This window comes from Amphiura filiformis, unplaced genomic scaffold (assembly GCF_039555335.1).
Source record: "Amphiura filiformis unplaced genomic scaffold, Afil_fr2py scaffold_21, whole genome shotgun sequence".
In the NCBI taxonomy this organism is placed as follows: Eukaryota; Metazoa; Echinodermata; class Ophiuroidea; order Amphilepidida; family Amphiuridae; genus Amphiura; species Amphiura filiformis.
In genome coordinates this window covers 692045-716501 of record NW_027305485.1, presented here as the reverse complement: position 1 = coordinate 716501, position 24457 = coordinate 692045, and the positions used below count along the sequence as shown (strand labels likewise).

At 34.4% G+C, this 24457-nt stretch overlaps 1 protein-coding gene across 3 annotated transcripts in view; it reads left to right on the top strand.

Annotated features, from left to right (window-relative positions):
• Window positions 1–24457, top strand: part of LOC140143373 (ly6/PLAUR domain-containing protein 6-like) — a 96624-nt gene that overhangs the window by 45568 nt on the left and 26599 nt on the right. For all 3 annotated transcript variants that reach the window (XM_072165227.1, XM_072165228.1, XM_072165229.1), the window contains one exon: window positions 12299–12649. The gene's annotated coding sequence lies outside the window, so the exon portion shown is untranslated. The remainder of the gene's footprint in view (window positions 1–12298; window positions 12650–24457) is intronic.

The window sequence follows — 24457 nt, the reverse complement described above, 5'->3', positions numbered from 1 at the left end:
TAAATAAAGCAAGGCAAAATCATAATGTGCAGGAGGCCTACTTTTCGGATGATATTCACAGAAACAAAAATAAAGAACTACGTTAGTACGTTTGAAAAATTATATAATTTGAAATTAAATAATGCAAAATCATACATAAAAATGTGACATGTGTCTGATGATAATTATACACTTCGACCAAAAATTAAAAAAATACTTAACACGCGACATAAATAAACAGCCATCTATCAAGAATGACAAGAGGAACATGAATAAACCCACCTAATATATGAGAGCATGCACCCTAATAAAGAATTGCTTTAAAATAAAACAATGAAAAATCATGACATGTGAAATGTATGTTGATACACTTATAAATAATACTCAAGGGTGAAATAAAAAACACCTTATCTACCGATATTTCCACAGTTAAACATACTCAGTGATCACTTGTACTAAAACAAAAATAAAGAAATACTTCACAAATGAAAAGAGGAACACATAAAAAATAAATAAGCGAGCATTGTCCCAAAAAAAAAATTAGTAAAAGATAAAATAATGATAACGTACGTACAATTAAACACCTAATATATGAGAGCATGCACCCCAATAAAGAATTGCTTTAAAATAAAACAATGAAAAATCATGACATGTGAAATGTATGTTGATACACTTATAAATAATACTCAAGGGTGAAATAAAAAACACCTTATCTACCGATATTTCCACAGTTAAACATACTCAGTGATCACTTGTACTAAAACAAAATAAAGAAATACTTCACAAATGAAAAGAGGAACACATAAAAATAAATAAGCGAGCATTGTCCCAAAAAAAATTAGTAAAAGATAAAATAATGATAAAACGTACAAGAAGGGGCAAAATATTTGTCGTAAAAACTTATTAAATGCTCATTTGCTCTAAGATATTTAATGTTTGCAATTTACTCCTAGTTTATCATTTATTTATTTTTATCTAGGCTTATATATCTTTTATTTATTTATCTATTAATTTATCTATTTATCAATTTATTTCAATATCATTATTATTAAGTGCCTATTTATAATGATATTTAAATCTATCAACATTATGCTTACGTCATCCAGGAGTTATTATCCCACTTGAAATCGCCATATAAACACAAATTAATAAAGAAATACCCAACAGGTGTCTGATGATATTTATACACTTGAGCAAAAAATAAAGAACTACTTAACACGCCGACATAAATAAATAGCCATATTTTATGAACGAACTGAATGTTGACATTGCGGACCAGGATTTGAAACAAGAACTGTTTTCAAAAAGAAAACGCGGTTGGTATAAAAACATAGCGTGTGCTATCATGATATAAACTTCAAAATCTAAAAACACAAGTAAAGAAATAATTTCGGACGAAATAAATAAACAGCGTACAGCAGGTGCTAGCTTATCAATAATGATAAGAGGAACATGAAAAAACCAGCAGAGAGCATGCACCCCAGTAAAGAGTTAAATAAAGCAAGGCAAAATCATAATGTGCAGGAGGCCTACTTTTCGGATGATATTCACAGAAACAAAAATAAAGAACTACGTTAGTACGTTTGAAAAATTATATAATTTGAAATTAAATAATGCAAAATCATACATAAAAATGTGACATGTGTCTGATGATAATTATACACTTGACCAAAAATTAAAAAATACTTAACACGCGACATAAATAAACAGCCATCTATCAAGAATGACAAGAGGAACATGAAAAAAAACACCTAATATATGAGAGCATGCACCCCAATAAAGAATTGCTTTAAAATAAAACAATGAAAAATCATGACATGTGAAATGTATGTTGATACACTTATAAATAATACTCAAGGGTGAAATAAAAAACACCTTATCTACCGATATTTCCACAGTTAAACATACTCAGTGATCACTTGTACTAAAACAAAAATAAAGAAATACTTCACAAATGAAAAGAGGAACACATAAAAAATAAATAAGCGAGCATTGTCCCAAAAAAAAATTAGTAAAAGATAAAATAATGATAAAACGTACAAGAAGGGGCAAAATATTTGTCGCAAAAACTTATTAAATGCTCATTTGCTCTAAGATATTTAATGTTTGCAATTTACTCCTAGTTTATCATTTATTTATTATTTATCTAGGCTTATATATCTTTTATTTATTTATCTATTAATTTATCTATTTATCAATTTATTTCAATATCATTATTATTAAGTGCCTATTTATAATGATATTTAAATCTATCAACATTATGCTTACGTCATCCAGGAGTTATTATCCCACTTGAAATCGCCATATAAACACAAATTAATAAAGAAATACCCAATGGGTGAAAGACAAAGCATGATCTATCTTTTCAAGAATGAAAAGAGGATATAAAAATATAACAGAGCATGTCCTATAAACATGATAAAGAATTATTTAAAATCGTACAAATGTGAAACATGTAATATGACATATACTTAAGGGATCTGGAATGAGCGTTTTGAGCGTTTCGACAGTATTTTTTGTGGGCAATGAGAGCACATCAGACATATCGAATTGCATTCTGAATACGAAGAATGTCTTTCTCATATCAAATAATTTTCATTTTTTGAAATTCACGATATAATGCAAATTTTATGACAAATTATTAAAATTTGATATTTTTCAAATTTTTGATATATAACAGTCCTCAAGTAAATTTTATAAATCTAATGACATATTCTTAAAGTGTATGTAGCTGGGAGGAAAAGCCGACGATCAATTGAAAATTTTGACCTTTCATATTGAAGATATGGATTTTATTTCCCAAAAGACCTATTTTTTTGGGGGAAATCCATATCTTCAATAATGAAAAGGTCAAAATTTTCAATTGATCGTCGGCCTTTCCTCCCAGCTACATATACTTAAAGAATGTATCATTAAATTTATACAATTTACTTCGAGGACTGTTATATATCAAAAATATCAATTTTTAATGATTTGTCATAAAATGTGTATTACATTGCGAATTTCAAAAAATCAAAATTATTTGATATCAGGACATTCTTAGTATTCAGAATGCAATTCGATATGTCTGATGTGCTCTAATGTCCCACAACAAATACTGTCCAAACGTTCATACCCCAGCCCTTAACATAAAACAAAATAAAACGGTCATGATAATATGACATTAAGGGCGAACACCACTAATGAAGCGTCTTGGTTGAAATGCACATGAAAATTAATGTCTTTCTTTGCTCAATTTGAGGCCTTTTTGGCTCTCATAGTTGCCTGATGTACCCCGTTACATTTTATTAAGAAACAAGGTAGTATAGTTTCTCTTCATTGATTTTGCAATAGCGTCTCCAGGAGGGGGGGCTCAGAGGGCTTTCAGATTTATGCGGTGGGGGGAGGGCTTAATGGCTAAAATCGCCAAAACCGCCTGATTTTACATATCCCTCTAGCGTTGGTTGTCAGTAGATTGCAGTCACTCCTCATCAAGTGTTGACAAAGACAACAGTGGTTGTTGAAACGCATACACAGTAAGTGCATTTTCTTGGATCAGATACTACGAACTCTGGTTTACTAGTTTACTCTACCGATCCTGATGAATTTGTTCAATCAATAACGATATCTGGGGACCAATCACAAGCCAGATTCATTTAAAGATGCATTACATCATGACCAATTTTAGTTAGGCCAGAAATTGGCCTAACTCTCCATAGAATCCCGTGTTAAAAAGTTATCCGCAATCCAAAGTCAGTAGTCCACAAACAGAGGGCGTACGGTGACTGAAAAGATTAGATGTGAAAATCTATCAATTGTGCACAAATAATAATCAGAGTTTTAAGCTTAAATGCAATAGCCAGAAGCACAATTGGCAAGTGGAGTACGGAGAAGTCTAGCTACACCCTGGAAGGAAAAAACAGTATTTGAAACGAGGAAATGTGCAATATGACTTAATGTAATACATTAGAACAGGCTTAAAAGGCAACTATTAGGCCCTGATTCATATTTAATCATCATTTAGGCCTGTAAATTAGATTGTCTGTGTAAATTTAGCAGGATCCGACTTTTTATGACGACTTTCAAAATGTGTTACATTTCAGAAACACCAAGCTGTTTGTGAGGTGGCGTTAGCTGTATGGGTTATAGGTTGAACTTTTTACAATATTTCTGGAAAAAAATCCTGAAATCCATATATTAATTTTTACAGTGGATGTCGTCATCTGACCTTCTGCTTGCAGAAAGGGAAGTTTTGAAGAACTGAGTTGTTTTCCGGCCCATGTCTGTACAGAAAGTCAGTGGGGTTATTTACTGGTGTGCACCCTAAAAGGCCCTTGTCATAACCAATGGTGGCGGCATGATTTTTCCCGTGCATGAGGGTTTAGGAAAATTAAATTATATGTCTAAACTTGAGGTTGCATGTGTAAAACATGGTCTTTTTTTAACGCATGTTTGGGGTATTGAAATGATATTTTTTGGCTTGCACAATCATGGTAAAGATCCATGTCATACATAAGAGATTATAGGACATACAATACTTGGTAGGCCTAATGATAATGCGTAAACTTTGTACCTGTTAGGGAACTGAAATCAGACTGAAAACACAAACGTCATTCGAGGCTCTGTCTCACCAGTTGCATTTACAAGGCCCTTGTTATAACCAGTGGTGGCGGATGATTTTTTTCTGGGGGAAGGGTCACACAAGGTTCTGAACAGAAACGTCACATACGGACCAACCCACACTACCGAGAACCGCGAATGCCGAGAACCGCGAAAGCCGAGAACCGCTCTAGTTATATATGTGTTCAGCACCTACATCATTGTAGTCAAAACCATTGAAAAAATATTAAGAAAACAGAGGCCCGGGGATTATTTAGTAGCTTGATACAAACAGTAGCCTACAAGTTTTGTGCTTTTAAGTATGCAAAAATAATGCCTGCTTTAAAAACATCTCAAAATATATTCATGTATTTATTAGATGCATACTCCTGAAGTGCTCTAATTGTTGCCATGGGTAGTATTACAAGATTTGAGGCACTTTAAATGTTGCTATTTGAACTTATAAGAAATTCATCTTAGACTGATCATTAAGTCAGACATTGCTTTCGAAAAATGGGGCAGAATTTTCACCAGAATTATGATTAAGCGGTGTTCCTGTAGTAAAGATAGTTGTCTCCATCACATTGTGTATCGCATTAGGCAGTTGCATTTATGATCCCGTAACATTCAAAATAATATGTAATAGCACTAAACGTGAGAGTAATATTATCCTAATTTATGGATGCTTTTAGAGTTGAAATCTGTCAGTATTGATGAGCATGTTAGAATGATATACTTGAATACATGGATATTAAAATACATCTTATGAAACTTTGCCGATGTGAATCTATGTTATTTTGTACTCAATTTAGAGATGTTACAAATCAGAAATGTTGAATATCACTTAAAAAACCAAGATTTCTTGGTAAAATTGGTCATGTTTATTTCATGACTCTCGTATACAACTTATGTATAGTGCTGCTTTGAATTGGGCTTTGAATGCTTTAATGTTGGACATCTTATGAAACTTATTTCATGACTCTCATATACTATAGTGCTGCTTTGAATGCTTTAATGTTGGATGTCATGATTGTCATCCAGCAATATATGACTGATATTATGTTATTTAAATTTTCAACAATTTTATTATTAATTTCAATATAAAACTAATTTCAATTCCTGAAGTTCTCTGTCAATACCAAATTGTTCATCAATGTATAGTATACTTGAAATGATATTGCGATTCATCTTGTCTTGTATTATGGTAATGATATTATATTTAGACACTCAGGGCCATATACACCAGGCACAAAAAGAAACTCGTCAGTTATATTTACCCTTGCTGTTCAATAACTTGATAATTTTGGATTATTCTGAAATATACATTTTGTTAATTGGACTTTGATTTCTCATTTGACATCCTGCACCTGTTTGTGAAAAACGAACAAGAATTGACCAAGATATGCGCCTCCAAAGCCTCAAACCCCAAAATCAAAAGTTGCATTTTCAACGATTTTCAATGGGAACGCATCGTTGTATTGCACACAAGCACCATGGACCAATCAATAAAGCACACAGTGTAACAGGGACAATTGAATCGTTAAAATTGCAACTTTTCATTTAGGGGTTTGGGAGTTTGGAGGCGCATATCTTGGTCAATTTTTGCTCAATGTTCACGAACAGGGTGTCAAATGAGAAAGAAAAGTCCAATTAACAAAATGTATATTTCAGAATAATCCAAAATTATCAAGTTATTGAACAGCAAGGATAAATATAACTGACGAGTTTCTTTTTGTGCCTGGTGTATATGCAGGATTTGAAAAATTGTGAGAAAGTTAGGAAATTCACCTTTCAAATTTTCTTTCTCCTCTTTTTTCCTTACGTTTTCTTTTTCATTTCTTCATACACTCAAAAAATAACAAAGCAACTAGCTTGCACTTGCCCAAGTGTAGCTACAGCCCTGAAGACACTCTACACTGCAAAGAGTTGAAAATCCAAAACTGTGATATGAATCTCCCTCACGGAACTTAGTTCCGCAGAGAACAGCAGTGTGTCATATTATAAGATAAGGGAAGAGTAATGTGAGCTATGTAACAGATAGTGAGATTAAGTTAGTATGTCATCTACTGAAGATGTAAACATGAGTAGTAGTAGCAAGTGTATCGGTAGCCTCAAGGATCCAGTCTGGCTTGCTTCAAAACAAAATATGATTAGCTGTGCTGACTTCTAAGCTTGTCCAAGTATCAGTTACTCAGGTGCTACAAGTATGTGGTAGCAAATGAAAGGTAGTTCTGCTTTTGAACTTTCTTGAAATTTTAGGTCAAAAGAATAATTTTGTATAAAATTTGGATTGGATAACTTATTTGATAATAAATCATTTCAAATTGTGAAGTGTTAATGTTGTTATAAAGTTAGTATAATCTACTGAAGATGTAAATATGAGTATAGTAGCAAGTGTATTCTCTTTAGCATTACAAGAATTGTAACTTTGTTCTATAGTCATATTTTTGTTAAAACTAGGCTTGTCCAAGTATCAGTTACTTGGGTACAACAAGTATGTGGTAGCAAATGAAAGGTAGTTCTACTTTTATGAAATTTTAGGTCAAAAAATATTCTCTTTTGTATAAAATTTGGATTGAATAACATTTAATAACAGATCATTTCAGATTGTAAAGTGTTATAAAGTTAGTGTGTTATCTACTGAAGATTTAAACATGAGTAATAGTAGGAAGTGTATTCTCTTTTGTATTACAAGAATTGCAAGTAGTCATGTTTTTATTTTTGTTAAAACTGGATAAAACTTTTCAGGTTAGAATGACAAAATGTGACCATTTTCCTTGAAATCAGTAGCCATAGTTACACTGCATGATTCTGTATCTTTAAACCAACTTGAATGTTGGAATGAATAATGTCCCAGCTGATTGCGTTAAACCTGAAGCTGGAGTAGAGATTTCAAAAATAATCTCAAGACCTTTAATGGTGCCCAATTCAAGTTAAATTAAAAACAGGGGACCCAATGATATCTCACAAGGTATTACCTTCAGCAGACAACACAGGTTATATGGCGGTATTTTATGCAAAGCAAAGATGGTTGACCTAAACTTGTCCATGAAAGAAAAACATAGGATTTGCAAGTATCAATCAGCACATCCAAATTTTAAAAGGCCCATCAGTGATCCCAGCAAAAGTGTACAAAATTTAAAATTTGGTATAAATTGCTTAGAAGTGAAGGATAAATGGATAAGTCATTAAAATGATCATTACTATAGTATGTGTATTTGCAATGAAAAATTTAGCCAAAAAAAGAAAAGGAAAACAGCAATATTTCAAAAGTTCAAACCCCATTGTAGCAAATTTCTCAACTTATGTCGAGATATCACAAGTAAAATATCCAATTTTGCTTCTAACAAAGGAACAAAGAACTGAATTTTTATGATTTTTACGAATGAGCAAATCACTGAACAGGCTTTTGAATCACTTTGATTGTAAAATACACTACATGTATACACTCAATTAATATAGGGTGACTTTCGGGCTAATCAGAACTGACTAATCAGTACTGTTGAAAAAGTTACTAATCAGCGCTCCGCTTTCTATTTACGTTTACTGCTACGTATGAGAGATCAAATCACTTTATTATCAAAAATAAAGTGATCACTAGTCGCTATTTTATATTTCATATTTTGTTCATATTTCATTACTTCATTTGGGGCACCAGTGAACACTGGCTGTAACCACGCCGGCATTTTCTTAAAAGGTATTATGTGGACTTCATCTTCCATTAAGAAGTGTGAGACCTAACACACTTAATGTTGCAGACATTTAGTATGTATCATGTCTTATCACTTACAGCAAGAAGTGTGATCTCATAACACATTTCTATCCCGAGGATGTTATTGCGTTCTATCCGTCAGCTGTAAGTAATAAGATTAAGAGTAGATACCCCTGCACTCCTCTTTCTAATTAATTTAAGATTACATGTGATGTACAGGATGGAAGAAGAAGCATCCCTTTCGTCTTCTTGGTTGGGTGTTTATATGTTTAAGGAGAGGTCACATTTATTGTATTATTATTGGTGACTAAGTAATTGTGTATCAAACGGTATCAATTGCCGGCTCTCAAATTTATGGACTGTAAATATGTGACATGATATTATCCACTTTCAGACCAAAAGGTGTGATTTTTTAAATTTAAGGAGCAAAATGTAAAATATAACATGTAAGGCCAAAAAAAGGTTTGTCTCAAAGCTCAGGCGTGCATTTGTAAAATCATGAGATTTGGAAAAAAAGAAATGCAGATTTTTTTTTTATTTCAAATTTTTTTTTTTTTTTAGTTTTTCCAGAAAAATTCGGCAAAATTCAAGATTTTTTTCTTTAAATACCATGAAAAAAGTTGGGAATAAATTTTTTTTTTAAATCGCATTTCGCATTTGTTTTCAAACCACTTGTGAGCTTTGAGACAAACCATTATTTTTTTTTGCCTAACATAAATATGGATGACATAAAGATGTTCTACGCTTTGAAATGGAGTAGCCTATGTACATGTAGATGTTTGACCTATGGAGATTTCAACATTGGTAAGCTTATGCACTGGATAAGATGATAATTACAGTGTACAAATTTGTAAAAAATATCACTCTTTGATCTTTAATGGATCACTCATATTAATCTCAGTTTGTCACTCTGATTGTATCATTTATCAATCTTTTTTTTTTTAATTTTATGATTTGTGCAAAATCAAGATATTGAGAAAACTTTTTATTCAATCAAGTATTCGCTTACCAAATATGTCTTGATTAGTATTGGCAATTCACTCGCTGAACTTGAATCTTGAATATAGACAACTCTGTAACCTTCACCCTGTATTAAATCAATTATACCCGGCAAAAAGCTTCTAAATCTCAACCCTGGAATAAGCTATTCTAATTGCAATGCATACACCACTGTTGAAGACATAACCTTAATCTCCCACACAGGGGGTGTGAATTTCAAATGGAGTCACCCATTCAGGTAACCCCATCTGCAATCACACTCCCTGTGTGGAAAGATAAGGTCATGTCTTCCATAGGGGGTGTATGGATTTCAACCGGAATGGCCCAGTGTATCAGTATGAAGATTGGTTCGTTGCAGGATGGGAACATTATTAAGCTTGATTGATTTGCACTATTGCTGCTGATGAGATTAATTCTAAGGGTAGTGGGGTTTAGAGTAGAGATGCAAATTGTTTCAGTTATTGAAAATAATAAAATTGCTTTTAACTTTTATAACACTACACATGCTATCTTCAGTAGATAGCACACAGTTTTGTTGATGTGATTATGCGTTGTAGTACAATGAAAAGTTATCATATCGCACAGATGCAAGTTATCTCTGTTGTGAAAAATGATACAATTATAAATATTTATAGCACCACATGTGCTATCTTCACATGTGCTATCTTCAGTAGATAGCACTTTTCTTAATGTTCTGTCCAACTTTCGGTGAGCAATGCAACATTTGTAACACTGCATGTGCTATCTTCAGTAGATAGCACATTATCAATTGTTCTATTTAGCCTATAAATGTGTCTATCTTCTGGTGCACAAAGTAAGATTTTTAACATTGCATGTGCTATCTTCAGTAGATAGTTCTTTCTGCATAATATAATAATTGGTTGTCTTATGGAAAATGACAAAATTGCTTAGGAATTTTTATAACAGTATGTGCTATCTTCAGTAGATAGCATCATAGCACATTATCAGTCGTTCTGTTTAGCCTATAGCACTAGTGTGTCCATCTTCCGGTGCACAAAGCAAAGATTTGTAACATTGCATGCAGAGCTGCCAACTCTCCCTCTTTTCGCAGGAGACTCCCTACTTTTAAACCTTCAGAATCCTTAATTTTTGGTCATCTCCCTGAAAAGGAAATGGTTTCATCCATTAAGATGTACACATTTTGACAAATCTCCCTGATTGCAACAGGAAATCTCCCTTTTTTCAAGATTCAAATGTTGGCAGCTCTGTTGCATGTGCTATCTACAGTAGATAGCGCTTTATGCATAATAATAATTTGTCGTCTTATGGAAAATGACAAGATTGTTTAGGAATTTTAAAGACAGTATCATGTGTTGTCTTCATTCAGTAGATAGCACATTGTGCAAATTGCTGCATGCAATTCAAAATTATGTAACTGTGCATACTATCTTCAGTAGATAGCACTTTCTACATAATAATGTGTTCAAATCTTGTGTGCCATGCAGGGTTAATGGAACAGTTTTTCACATTGAGGAGCTTGAGTATTGTAACATTTTCTTGGTTTGAGCTGTAGCCCAAATTGAATAATTTTTGTTGCATTAAAGGTACTCTCTGATTTCTGTCAACATAGTCTTCTAAATAATTGAAATATTCTGATATCTTACATGTATCGTCCTTTAATAAAGTTTAGATGTATGTATTGTACAAGTTATGCCTGGTATCAATTCAGTGATAACTGATCACATCCATGTTACATGATGTTATACATAATTATATTCTTTTCATATTTTTCTGTGATTTATTTTAATTATCTTTCCTATCAAGTGACAAATATTTGTCATATCTTGACAGTATAACTGATTTTTCTGATTTCTATCACAATTTGTAAGCCTAACAATCATAATAATTCTTTTCTGCAGCATGCTAGCACTGCTTTAGTGTTAACAATACTTTACTATAGATCATTAAATTCATATATGCTAAATGAAAATTTTAAAAAAAATCATTAATGACGCCTGGTCATTGCACTATATGTGATACACTTGAACTATTTCATAATTGACATGTATAGAATATTATATTATTGATTGTCAAAGTCATAATATAATGCTGTAACTGTATACCAAAGCGATATTAATTTTATTTCCCAATTTCATGTGGAAATTGACGAGCATAATAAGGAAAAATTGTGCCGCAAGGTACATAAAATTGTCGTCAGAAACAAAAAGTAATATACTTTGCAGCATGCAGCATGGAAAGAAATCCAGTATGGAATGTCAATGGTTTCACATAGATTAACCAATTTACCCAATTTTAAAAATGGGAAATATCTTTACCGCCATAAGGTTTTTGCTAACAGTTAATATTTCAAAATGTGTCATGAATTCTTGAGGATAATATTTTGTAGCAGTATAGGTGTACTAAAACCAAGATGTGAGATCCATTTTTTATTTAATTTTTTTCATCATTAATGGATAACAGGTACCTTAAATTTTGAATGTATATATGGAGTAAATTCAGCTGTGTCAGTTGCAAAGATGATAATAAGACAATAAATTATTAAACAATATGCAAAACTACAGATTGATTTTGATTGAAATGCTGGGCCGTATGAAAAAACAGTGTGATACTTACATTGCCCTCTGAATATGAACCCAGGATAAAGAAGAAATAAACAAACAAGAAGACCCTCCCCATAACAAATGGGGAGATATTGGGGAAAAATGCCCCTAGTCAGAACTCTTCCTCCCCTCCAGTTTTCCACCAGTAAAAACCCAACATTTTGAACATTTCCACTTTTTGCAGCAAATTTGCACAAAATTGGTTGATTTTGCCCCTTGAAATTCACTTTGCCGTGCAAAATTGGTTGATTTTGCCCCCCCCCCCCCAATTCACTTTGCCTCCCCCACACACACAAAAAAAAAATCCTTGTGCCGCCACTGATTGTCACATGAATACTGGTATACTGCATTTGAGGTTGACCTGCTTCTCCTATTCCTCAATAATTGACACTCATTTGTATGTAACAATAACTAATGGTATTGTATTGTCTTTCTATTTGATACACAGATACATGCACCGAAGATGTAAAACAATTCCTCATCTCCATCAACCCAGCTCCATCTTCTGTACCTGCATCTTATGTCAAGTGTACTCAACTCACACTTGCAGCTGAATTCTGCTGACTTGCAAAATTTACTATAAAGTCATCTATTGTTGGGTTGTAGTAAACACAGACAGCTTCAATATTATCAAATCTGAACAACTTGTTATTTCTGGATTTGGGATAAAATTGAGTTAGACTCGTCTCTACCGTGCTGCAAGAAGGCCTGTTGCGGCTTACAGGTACCATTACGGTGTCGTCTTTGTGAGTTAACCGACGGACATTTTGTATAACTGAGAATTTATTGGAGTAAACAGGTAAGATATGGAACATTTGGGTTTAGCCCCATGAGAACTACCTGCCGATTGGGCAAAAAGAAGCTTTCATTATCAATTGGCCCAATCAGCAACATTGTTAGAATAATTTCACCACACAAAAAAAATGGGGTGAATTATTTGCAAAGCTCCATTCTGATTAGTGATTAAAGTGAAGATATCATGTAATTGACCAATCAGAAGCAATGTTAGATTGGCAGGTAGTGTTCAGGGGGTTTATATGTAAGAATCATTAACCCTTCCCCCTCAAGAGATATCCTGTTTGACATATTTGACATGATTAAACAAAATGAGATTCTTGTCAACTGCGATCAATTTCCTGGATTTTTTCACCGTAATATTATTGCAAAATTAATAGGGTAAATTAAGCTCACAATTTCAGCTTTGTCGCTAAAAAATCTCAGAATGGAAATTTAATATTTCTTTTGCGGTCTAAACGGTTGAATGCAACATGCACTGACATACAATAGTGGACTAATCGCACCAAATCATGGTGGTTTCCGACATGTTTCCCTATTGTATGTAGCATTCAGCAGTTGACCGCTTTTTGAGCATCTCAGCCAATTTCACCGATGGCATCCAATAAATTGCTTTATCAATTCACATATGATTGTGAGGGCATGATGGTGCAGTGGTAAGGGCTCAGACTAGTAATCGCATGGTATCTTGGGTCATGGGTTCAAATCAGCAAAAACCAGCATGTTGTGCACTTTGGGAAGGCATCTTAACCATTTACCTCACTTGCCTCATTCCACCAAGGTGTAATTAGAAGCTGTTAGGGGATAATTTCAATCTTAGTACTCAGAGGAGCCACTCTATGGTTGCCCCCTTGGAAGTGATATTATTCTGATGTATTTCAGTGGCAGCAGAATAAATAATGAAAGTGTTGTAGCACCTCATGGTGATGTGCACCTTAAATTACCATTTTGAATTATCATTATCATTTGTTATATGAAAAACATACTTTAAAATCTTGTCATCATGCAAAAATACCTCGGTGATTATCAAACTAAATATGTAGTATGAAAGGTATATCATCTTGCAGTGAATATTTACATCAACACAAAGAATAATAAAATAATAGCTGTGGGTTTTACACCTGTAACCCTGCAAACAAGTTCATGCTCTGTATTAGTATGGAAAGTAAAAGATGTTTTGCAGCATAACTTTAAGTCATGAATTATGGAAGTCACACATCAGCACATAACCAACATTATGTTAAGGGTATAAATACACACACTGCCTCTGTCTGCATTCTGTAGAATCGTCGATAGCAATGATTTTCTGAACTGTCTTTGGGCGCACTTTTCTCCCATGATTGGAAATCAATTGTCTGGTCGCACGTGCATGTTTAGCAAGCGAGGAGGATGCAGAAATACGGGATCTGTGCTAAAATTTGTTGAAGATAGTAGATGTGGTATAATAGATGTGTACAAACATCACTAGCATCTAGATGGGTCAGTTCCCTTGGATTGTAAAGAGCCAAGCATGAGTGCCTGAGAAGTAGGCAAAAAGAATGCCAATAGCACTTCTCACTTTTTCACAGTGAGTCTTGGGATTTAACTTAATTTAAGCATCTGTAGTTCGTTTTTAAAGCAACAACTGATTTCCGAGGCTTTTAACAAATCGTGGGGAGAAAATTTATCAGCCACAGATTTGGCAGCTAGGATCTTAAGTAAAAATTATAATTAGCTCAAATATAATGCTTCTTGATGAGTCTACAAAGTTATTTTTTTAAATGAGAAATATTTAAAATGACAATATCAATTTCATCAATGAATATCAATATGAATAGTTATCAGCCAATTTAGCTCCGCTCGTCTTACTACCTAAATTTAATAATAGATAGCATCACATACGGACTGTATATATGTCAGGAACAGTTGCATTTCAATTATACTGAACATTTCATTATATAGACTAACTGAAATCAATAAACCACACGCAAACACAATTTGAGAAATGGGAATTGGAATAGACATGTGTGTTCACCATGTTCACCAAAAGCAAAGCTGAACATTTACAAATGTTGGCTGACTTTTATGTGCTGTGGAAATAACATAGCGGCAGTTTTGAGTCCCATGAGTGTGGCAGCACATGGCTCAATCACTTGACCCTATGTCTTCATCATTCCTCAGCACACTTCCTTCACTAGGATCCAGAACATGCTCATCTATCAGGGCACGGTTCTTTAACCCCAATACAACTGTACATTCATTGAATGACCTCTGAAAATTTGGGTACAAAAACTCATACCCTGCAACTCGAGGTCAAATTTTGCACTATGATTGTTTAATTGAGGTTATTGAACTATGCAATTGGAATGAGGCTATTGTGGTCCATAGTGAGCTTGTTCGGATGTTGGATGAACCTCATGAGATCTGATATCGGGGATGAGTGATGCTTAAACATGCAAACCTGGAAATGCCACTTCTCATGAGAGTTCCCCACTTCTGTTATTTCAAAACTTCTGCCAGATTTTGTTTGGATGGCTGGTACAATTGTAGTATGGTTGTTATTATAAAGGCAAATCTATTGCGGCTTGTTTCACTGATCCCTACTCCTGGTCCAATACTTTTCATGGATTGATGACAGTCTTGTTTGGTCCATTTACTACAGGATGACAAGTTGTATAAATTCCTGATTTTCCTCCAGATGTTGTTTTCATAGGTACCACATCAAGGTGGAAAATGTTGGCACACATTTTAAAAATACAGTAACTTATCGTAAAAAAATGAGGATTTAGGACCAGAGGGCCCTATCTGCAATAGCTGCTGGGTGTCATTTCGTTAGAACTTAGATCATGGTAAACAATATAGAATGCCGATTGTTAAAATGTATATTGCCTATAGGACCTTCATGCCTTAAACCTTTGAAAAGCAAGTCACAAGACTTCAGTTATGTTATGATTTGGAACCAGAGCCTTCTCCAACCCAAGAGTGCAGGAGGGTTTGTAAACATGGCTTTCCCCCATAAATAAATAGTGATGTCATAGATTGGAAGGCATGGTTTAATTAGTAGGCAACATAAAACTATCAGGTCCAAATTGCTATCCGGTTAGCCCTGGACCCAGTGCAGTGACCAGCTCGGCCGCTTGCTGCCTCGCGGGCCTGGCGCGCTTTGCGCAAACCTCCTTGGCGCACAGCGCTTTCGCCACTTCAGCGGCCTCACAGTCCGAGGAACTGAGCCAGTTCTACTATCCGGTATCTTTTGTCAACATTTGTGGACCAAAATGACGCAGTTCGGCAATATCATTAATTTTATGCATAAGATACAAGATATATTACAACAGAAAATAAGACTCAAAGTGAAGTATTTTCACTTTGTACTTTCTGCCTAGGTTCTTTACCATTATGTATAATGCAATTAATGAAAGAACTCGCTGTGTGTGTGTGGGAATGTTTGTGGGTATGGGGGTATGGTTGTGTTTCTTCATTCATGTGTATGGGTGTTTTCAGGTGAGACATGAATGTGAATTGACAAATGTACAAAAAAGGTGCCATATAATCTTGTTCATAACACCTTTACTTCAGGATTTAATGGTTGTTAAATCAAGCACATGTGCATTGTATAATGGAATTGCACATGATGCCAACTTTGGTAAACTTTATAGATTGGTCATTTGGTAATGTGAGGCACCAGCTTCATGTCTTGGCAACACAACCATAACAACTTTTCCATTTAGATCGATATGCAACAAAAAACAAACATTCAACATATGTGATACTTTTTGTCATGCTACCAATACCCTATTCATGTCTGTCTCAGATTTACACATCAGACTCAATAGAATGAGAATGAACAATGATTAACACAAGTTGGTAGCTTCTAGTGTGATTTGATTAGGGAATGTGTATACGCTGGCGAAGTTACGTAATTAATCGGATTAAATACCATAGCAATAGGTGAAAACAAGTGTGAACATATCGCGCTGCACTACAAGCAGGTTACACTCATCACCTGTGTATGTTTGCAATCATAGATTTCAAAGATACTAATCTTACAGGTGCAAATGATCAGCATGATATGGTTCAATACAGAGGTACCGCCATGAACGTATCAGTGCAGCGCGGTATATTCAAAAATTGTTTTCACCTATTGCTATGGTAATTATTACGTAACTTCGCCAGCGTATGAAGGGACTGGATTTGCAGGACCAATGTCAGAAACAGCGCAAGTGGGAAAAAAGAAAATCAAATTCTTTTGTATTTCCTCATCACTGATAATGATATAGCTTTATCTTAGGAACCACAAATAATATTGATACACTTTCCAGCATATTGTCATTTGTAACCTATTTAACAGTCAACATTAATGGGTATATTTTCACGGGAAAATTTTCTGGACACGTGACCAATGCGTATCAATGGGAGTGTGACCTCGAGTCTGATCTCTGACCCCCGGCGGTGACCTCGCTATTCAAGTCTTAGTAATTTTGAATTGGAATAGTATTCTTGGCTGCAATTTTGATAGAAATTCGTGTATTGCAAATTTATTGAATATCATGTGATCTTAATTTCTTCACAATATCATCTAAACGTAATTTCAAAAATATCTACCTCACGGAAAAAAATATTTATCTACGGAAACTCTTACCATAATTTTATCAACTTGCGACAAGTTACTTATTTTGCAACAAAGATGGAATTCTTCCTATTCAAATACATTGGTAGACCAACCGCTGTGCTCGGGGTCACATTCCATAATGCTAATATGTTCATGCCCATGGGTGTCACGTGTCCAGAAAATTTTCCCGTGAAAATTTACCTATTAATTCTGACTGTTAAATGTGAACAAGAATATTACATGAAAATTGACCTTGGCCGATAGACAACTTATTTCGTTTGAAAAGTAGGCCCTATATGTATCTAAACCTGTACTTTTTATCCTGTAGCATGTTTATACAAAGTAACATTCAGAATATATGTTTGACTGGATTAATGTTTGTATAGCTTGGTACAAAGTGGATAATGTTACCACATAAAAATACATGGTGTCCATGCTAGGCCTGGAAGCATTGCCAAACATGTTTCATCAACTTTTGATGTTGGGGCATCTGGGGTTGAAACTACATACATGTGTGACCTACATATCATCAATGAATATACATTTGATGAATTTGGCCTACATTAATTTTTTCTTTAGTGCCAATAGGAATAGCTATATAGGATTAGCATATTCTGACGAGTGTAGGTCGGCTTCGGCTGGCCTGCATGAAACAATATTGTAAATAATGCTTTAATAAATCACCAAGTCTATTTTAAATGTATTACAAGCTATATTTAGTTTTGAAAAATGCATGCATGGTAAATGTTTGAATTGATGTATACCCTAGACAAGAAATGATGTAATTTGTACTGTAACACCCAGAAGTGGGTAAGTGCAATAGCTGCCATGTGTAGCTGCCATTTGTAGATGAGTACAATATACTGTGTGTAAATTGCCAAATGTTCACAGGACAGCTATTGCATTTACCCACTTCTGGCACTGAGCAGATGATATTTGTAATTTAGTAAATGATGGGAATCAATCAAGCTGCAGGCTTTTTTGTTCTCTACTGTTGCAATGCAAATTGGATCAGAATTTTAAAAGTTAGTCCTTAAAAAGAATATAATCATACGGTTTTCTCAAAAACATTTCATAATCAGGATTAATGTTGTTTTCAGTTAGCTTAGAAGTTACCATGGTAATAGAGCTGAAAGAAGCAAAATAAATGGAATTAAGTGGAGGCCTTTTGAAGTTGTAAACCAAGATAAATGTGAACGTAAAAACTGATACGATCTCTGAAATGTGTAAGATGTTGCTAGTTGCTTTTAGCCTTTAATTCCTAACATTAGGCATGTTTAATTTTACCCTTTATCACCAAAATTGAACATGGCATGATTTTGTTCATTTCCGGAGAAGGATTCCACGAACAAAGTGAGAGGAAACAAATGCAGGTGCTTATTTCTGACTGGTGTGATTAACACGGCTCCTGTTTGATAATCTTTTGAAAGGTTCTCATCAATCAGGCTCCAATGGTCCAGTTATCACCATCTATCTACGTACAGGGTTGCCACCTTATCCACATAATTGGGCTCCTTTACAAATGGTTTGCCGCACCTCAGAAATTTAAGTCAATGTGCTTTGTTAAATGTAGGGATACTTTTAAGTTTCAAAGCATGTGGTTTCTAAAATATTTTGCTAATGTTCACTTTGCACTGGTTTTTAAGTCACCAAAATGCGGAATTACCATTTTTTTCAAGTGTTTTACTTTTACAACAGATTTGTTGATCAAGCTTGAAGTAGAGGAAGTGTATACTCAATGAAGTGCTTATCTACCCAATAGGGTGATTTTTATACTAAATTCAGTTGTTTCCTTTCACTGGATATATGGGCTACTTGTTTGGCTTATAATTGGTTAAAATTATTAGGGTTTTGTTACTACACACATCAATAAAGTCCGAACTTACGCTCGCGTAAATTCACACAAGTGCATGCCAGTCATATATTACGCAACTAGTATAAGGGCTACGCCAACTGCGTGCATGCCACTCTATATCAATACACAATGTTATGATTCTCATTTTGTGGCCAATATTTTTTGCGCTTTACCTTTGGGGTGAAAATTTGGCAACCCTGTCTATATTCCACAATTTCTTAGAGTCATTTAAATGTTTTAGTATTAAAGCCATATTATAACATTTGCTGAGAAAGACGCCCTCACTGATACATTCAAATATCATTAAGTTATTTGATCCATACCACATACTGCCCTCACTGAATTTTTAAAATTTCTTTTTTTACACGATTAAATTGTACTTTATTAAACCATTATACCCTGCAAAAATCAAGACTCTAGGTGCTGTAGTTTTGTCAAAATCCGAGATTTTGAATAAAACGCCGGAATCCGCGCTTTATTATTATGATAGAATTATTAGTCGAACACATACACGATGTTCATAACACACAGTACGTACGGCGTGCGGGACGGTGATATACATTAACAAAGGGTCGTATCACAACATGACCGAAGGAGTGGTACGACATGGCGACATGTGCGCTGGTAGTAAATTCCAATTTTCTTTGCTTTGCCGTTCGGCTCCAAATTAAAATGGGATATATCTGACAGTAAAAGCTAACATTTTATGGCAAAGAAATGCTAATCTATTTTGTTTGAAAATGTTATAATATGGCTTTAATAAATACTTACATTGAGCAGATAAGGCAGCTGATTTTTCATGTATCCTGATTGTAATTATGATTGATATTTTATTTTTGGTGGGCTTGTTTTAGTTTTTGCTATTGTGTGTGTGTGTGTGTGTGTTTTCTTTGTTTTTTGAATGATTAGAGGAACATAGACCCTAAGGCCTATGAGAGGAGGCAACAAAATAGTAAGCTGAAGTATCAGTCATTTTGTGATTCCAACACCCTAATGTTTCAGTAGATACCCACAAAAAAGCTTAGAAAAGTGGAGAATGAGGCTTATTGATCACAATGGCCCATTATGCTATTTCAGAAAAGGAACTGAAGACTAACTTGCACTGAATTTTCATATTTCTTGGAAGAAGAATCCTTAAATAAGAAGCCAAAAAATGACATCTATATAGCATAATTGTGTTCGTGCATGCCCGAGACTTGCAGGCGGCCATAGAAGAGGCAAATTATAAACAAAATTGAAATGGAAATAAAACAGTAGCACTTAGAAATAACAAAACAAACAAAAAAGTGCAGAATTTATCAGAGGACTGTAACAGGAATGCATGGTTTTATCTCAAATTTGGTGATGTGGGGGGATGGGATATAGTTCTTTCTACAGTTGAACATTTCTTAACAAAACCATTAAATTCTTGAAAATGAAATTCAAAGTTGGTCCTTTTAAAAAGTTATGATTCCCAAATAGCAGTGACTTAAACAGGGGAAGCATGTGATTGGTTTCTTCTGATCTGTGTTGCAGATTATTTGCTCTCCCATTCATTTGTGTAGGGCCAGATTTAATCCAATTACAAACCCGTCAAGGCTTTCGTCCTACACAAAAATTCTCAAGTGACCTGACTAAAAATCTTAGGGAGTCCAGTATTATGATACTTCAACCATTGGTCCTAAAGAAGAGCATGAATAGAGAAAAAGTAAGGAGGAAGACTTGACACAAAAATTCTCAAGTGACCTGACTAAAAATCTTAGGGAGTCCAGTATATGATACTTCGACCATTGGTCCTAAAGAAGAGCATGAATAGAGAAAAAGTAAGGAGGAAGACTTGATCAAGGCTATGTTTTTGGGATGGTCAGAGTGAATTCTTCCCACTTCCATCCCCAGATGCATGCAGATGAGGCAAATACAAATAAATTATCACGGTCATTGTTCGGGCTAAGCAGAGAGGGATTAAGATTCAAACTCCATCTGCACGGAGCGGACCTCTGCCGCTGATGGAATTTGGCTGTTCCAGTTGAAATCCATACACCCCCTATGGAAGACATGACCTTAATCTTCCACACAGGGGGTGTAGATTTCAAATGGAGTCACCCATTCAGGTAACCCCATTTGAAATTCACACTCCCTGTGTAGAACATTAAGGTCATGTCTTCCATTGGGGGTGTATGGATTTCAATTGGAATAGCCCATTTGCCAACAAGATCTAATTTGATCGTATCCTTCACTTGCGACTGTATCTTCTCTGGTTGCAAACAGTATCAACTAGTCTCCATATGCAATCTTGAATGTGCAATAAATTATTGTGCAGAATCAGTAATGGCTTGGTGAAAATTGAGGAGAGTCTGTGTTAGGAGGTTAGTTAAACTAATACGTAATAAAGACAGGTGATAAGGCTCATCTTTTTGTATTATTTATGATTGAAGAAGACGATACATGCATGGAATCATAAATGTGGAAAATGGTTTAAGGTTACTTATTTAGGAGGGAATGTAATTTATATTTTATAGAGTAAGATTCTGAAGACTTATCATTTATATTGTATGAAATTGCAGCTCGGAGGACTTGTTAAAATTCATGATGTTGCAATACACATGAATGCGTTTTCATGATATATGAAGAGTCTGAGAAAAAAACACCCACATTTTTGTGATACATTCAAATATCATTAAGTTATTTGATCAAAACCACTTCGTTCAGACATGTAGCAAACAAATTATTCATTTAACTCAGTGAGTCACAAAAATTTGTTTAAAATATTGCTAATTAATAAAAGTTACTGTATTTGACATTCAAAAAAGCTAGAATGTAGATCCACCGTCTACATTGGAAAGGAAAACAAAAGTGTGGAAGTAATGTGATTTAAAAGTCAAGTTGTTTATCGCAGGCAATTTCAACAAAGTAAATGTTACATGCATTGTAAATGTTAATGTATCAGCTAGAAGCGATGTGATTGTGATGAGATGAATTCAGGATGGGGAATTAGGGAGTTTCTAACAGGGGAGTTTATAGGAGGGGCGAGTTAAAGGTGAGTTAATTACTTGTGCTTGTCCATAGGCCACAATATGTTGAAAAAATTGGAATATGTGACCATCCACCACAAATGGTCTATAATTTTGGTATTTTCACTTTTTGAGATATTCGACAGGCAAATTTTCCTCAAAATAAACATTTATTGATATATATTGTCCCTGTTGCTTGTTTACCAGGTCACAAGTAAAAATCAGTAAACGAGCCCCAGTAAACAAGTTGAGAAATCATTTGTTTTCTATTGTTTTTTGAGTGGTGGAATGGACCATATCTCAAAATAAGTTCTGCCGACTTTACCAGTGGCGTAGCCAGCACTTTTTCAGAGGGTGGGCAAAGGAGGTGGAAAGATAAATTTTAAGGGGGGGAAGTAAAAAAAGGCCTAAAAATCTTAAATATCGGGAGCAGCCACGGGCAGGGGGGCTTTTCACAGGGAGTGGCAGCTGTCCCCTCCCTTGGCTATGCATGCCACTGGACATTACAGCCCATTTTGTTGTGGATGGCCATATATCAGGTCATGAGATACAATAATCAGTGGCGTACCGTGGCCACTCCTACCCCGGGGGCTGAAGAACATTCAATTTTGCCGCCCCTTCCCCAACACCCCGAAAAGGTTGACCTAATTTTTTTTTTTCAGTGGTTTGAAAAAGTGAAGAGCAAAAAAAAAGGATTATAGGCACTAGGGCCCTAAAAGCAACACATTTTGATGTATAGTACCATTTTTCAAATTTTTTTATACATTTTCAAATTTTTCCGCCCTTTTTATTTAATAATTCTTTTTGCCGCCCTTCGCTTTTTGCCGCGCCTTCTTCCGCCGCCCCTTTGTTTTGGCCCGCCCCCTGCTTTTACTGCCCCCCCCCAAAAAAAAAAAAAAAAATATGTGCATGATAATTTCTGCATTGCTGAAAACAAGGAAATACAAAACAATTGACAGCACTTTCTTCCAGACTTACTCAAAACAACAAACAACATTATTAATTAGTCTCATTGCATCGTATGTGTGGCTGTGAACTCATAACTCCCCAAATTAAAAACTCCATACTATTGTAATAGCTGAAGAGAGATGTTTTGCCTATATGATAAATAATGTGGCATTGACATTGCATGCAACAACAGCAGTGTTTGCTTTAGGTTTACATTTTGTATTGGCAATTTTCATCTGAGATGCGAGGAGATAAATAAATCTACAGTTTACTTGCTTACAGCACATTGCATACAAACTTGGTTTAACGTTGAACACTTTGGACTGCACCATGGGCAAACTATGTCTTCATAAGCATTACTGAGAGGAAATTATACTTCATTTGGAATTAATGCAGGTTGATGTGTTTCGATTCTAATTTTGCTTTTGAGATTTTTAAATGTGCTAATTGTAAGTGATTTGGTTCTAGGAGTATTGATATTCAGTAGTCATTTCAGAAAATGTCCATGTTTGCTAAATTGCAAATCACACAAGTGTAAATGTTCAGTATTTTTAAATACTTAGAATTTTTTAATACTTTTATACTTTTTATACTTAAAAGTCCTGTAATGGCTAATTCAACCACGCAAGTTAAATATTAGTTATTTCTTCTGAGTTAAAAGTATTCCAAAATGTGCTAATTCTCCTGGCCCTATTATCATGATTATAAATTGCTTCCATTTATAGTTTTATTTTTTATTTTTCAAAGAACATAAATTTGTATGAATGTAATGAAAAGGACTGTATAATTTGTAACTAATAAATAAGTAAGTATTCATGAATTTTATAAATGAATGAGTGAATGAATAAATAAATGAACAAGTGAAAGAGTGAGTGAACGAACAAATGACTGATATGAATTACCAACTTCAATTTGAGCAGAAAATGGCAAATGAAAAAGATTTGCAAGACACGTAATATTTTGCAAATGTTAAAGAAATTTTGAAACAAAATGTAGTATTTTGGGCCAGAGTTCTCTAAAATGCTCACAATTGAACAATAGTTAGAAATATGTGTTTAGTTTATGTAAACCTTATTTTATTTTAAGTTCTCTGGTTGAGTGGTCAGAAGTTGTTATAGTAGTAAAGGGTATAACCGATCTATATAGCGGTAATGTTTAGATTTAGGGTGTTCGCTGGAATAGTGTGATGTCATAATACAGCCTGTATGCCTAATTTGGTTCAAGGACATGTTCCCAGTCATGCATGGTTCCTATTGACTTTGTGTTGATCAAAAGAAGTTTACATCCACCTAAATGGCATTATCTCAAAAACTAGACAGTTTTAAGAGCTAAAAATTTGTCCAGTTATAGTAATTAGTAAAATAAATCATAATATCCTGCTTTCATGTCTTTAAAATGTGAAGTTTTGTCAGAAATTATCATATTCTTTTT